Raw genomic sequence first — 1,970 nt, 5'->3', positions numbered from 1 at the left:
ACATAGGGAAGACAGTGAGGTGATTAGAGACAGCCAACATGGCTTCACCAAGGGCAAATCATGCCTGACAAATCTAGTGGGCTTCTATGGTGGAGTGGCTGCATCAGTGGACAAGGGAAGAGCTACGGATGTCATCTACCTGGACTTATGTAAGGCCTTTGATACGGTCCCCCACAATATTCTTGCTGCTAAATTGGCAAGATATGGGTTTGACAGGTGGACTGTTTGGTGGATAAGGAATTGGCTGGATGGCTGTGTCCAACGAGTTACAGTCAATGGCTCGATGTCCAGGTGGAAATCAGTAACGAGGGGTGTCTCTCAAGGGCCCGTACTGGGACCAATACTATTTATATCTTCATCAATGACATAGACAGTGGGATTGAGGAGTGCACCCTCAGCAAGTTTGTAGATGACACCAAGCTGAGTGGTGCAGTTGATAGAGGGAAGGGTTGCCATCCAGAGGGACCTTGACAGGCTTGAGGAGTGGGCCCGTGTGAACCTCATGAAGTCCGACAAGGCCAAGTGCAGGCCCCTACGCCTGGGTCAGGACAATCCCCTGTATCAATACAGACTGGGGTATGAATGGATTGAGAGCAGCCCTGCAAAAAAGAACTTGGGGATACTGGTGGATGAAAAATTGGATATGAGCTGGTAACGCGCGCTTGCAGCCTAGAAAGCCAATTGTATCCTGGGCTTCATAAAAAGCAGTGTGGCCAGCAAGTCGAGGGAGGTGATTCTGCCCCTCTACTCTGCTCTCGTGAGACCACACCTGGAGTACTGCATCCCATTCTGGGGTCCCCTGTACAAGAAAGACATGGACCTGTTAGAGTGGGTCCAGAGGAGGGCCACAAAAATGATCAGAGGGATGGAACACCTCTCCTGTGAAGAAAGGCTGAGAAAGATGGGTTGTTCAGCCTGGAGAAGAGAAGGCTGCAGGGACACCTTATTGTAGCCTTTCAACATATAAAGGGGGTTATAAGAAAGATGGAAAGAGACTTTTTACCAAGGCCTGTAGTGACAGGACAAGGCACAATGGTTTTAAACTGAAAGAGAGTTGATTTAGATTGAATATAAGGAACAATTTTTTTATTATGAGGGTGGTGAACCACTGCAACAGGTTGCCCAGAGAAGTTGTGGATACCTCATCATTGGAAGTGTTTAAGGTCAGGTTGGATGGGGCTTTGAGCAACCTGATCAAGTGAAAGATGTCCCTGCCCATGGTAGGGGGGTTGGACTAGATGATCTTTTAAGATCCCTTCCAAATCAAACTATTCTGTGATTCTATGATACCTCAATTGAACAATCTGTTCTGTGCCTCAGCATGAAAAGGAGACACAAAGGGACACAGTGCTGAGAAAACAGTGACTGCTAGCTACTGAAACACAGCACAGAAAAAAATGACAAATAAAGAAAATGGGTGGCAGCTGTGCAACACTTTTGCACAAGGATGAGAAAGGAAGCAGTTGGAGCAAGTGCTGGTGCTCTTCCCTGCTTTTCACACTCGGGTCCAGACAAGTCCACTAATGCCCTCAGAGTAAGCTTCATCGAGGGTAAGCTCTGAATATGCTGCTTTCAGAGCAGCTGCCAGAACTGTACAAATCAAATGCCCGGGGAGGCTGGTGTGACACTAGTTTCAGATTGGATCACCACGTTGCTGCAATACTATTATTGGACTGGGAATGTTGAATACTCTTTTGGTTGTCTTTGCTGCAAAGCATGAAACTAAAAATATGTTTGCCCTTTGTAATGTTGAAGAAAGAGACCTTTAGTAAGTGTACATACGTAGTTGTTGGTAATTGCAGTTCATTGGAGTTTGGCTAAGGTCATGTATTGTGTTTGGAGTGATGTTTGAACATTATACTCATACTTGAGCAGTTCTTCAGAAGCTGCCACATCCACACAATGCACATCTTAATACCTGTGACTAAATCATAAGAGGAAAATATAACAGCACAAAAGTCAACAATAAG

This window comes from Aptenodytes forsteri, unplaced genomic scaffold (assembly GCF_000699145.1).
Source record: "Aptenodytes forsteri isolate BGI_AS27 unplaced genomic scaffold, ASM69914v1 Scaffold2, whole genome shotgun sequence".
NCBI classification, from domain to species: domain Eukaryota; kingdom Metazoa; phylum Chordata; class Aves; order Sphenisciformes; family Spheniscidae; genus Aptenodytes; species Aptenodytes forsteri.
The sequence above is the reverse complement of the archived record's forward strand: the minus strand, read 5'-3'. Positions refer to the sequence as shown.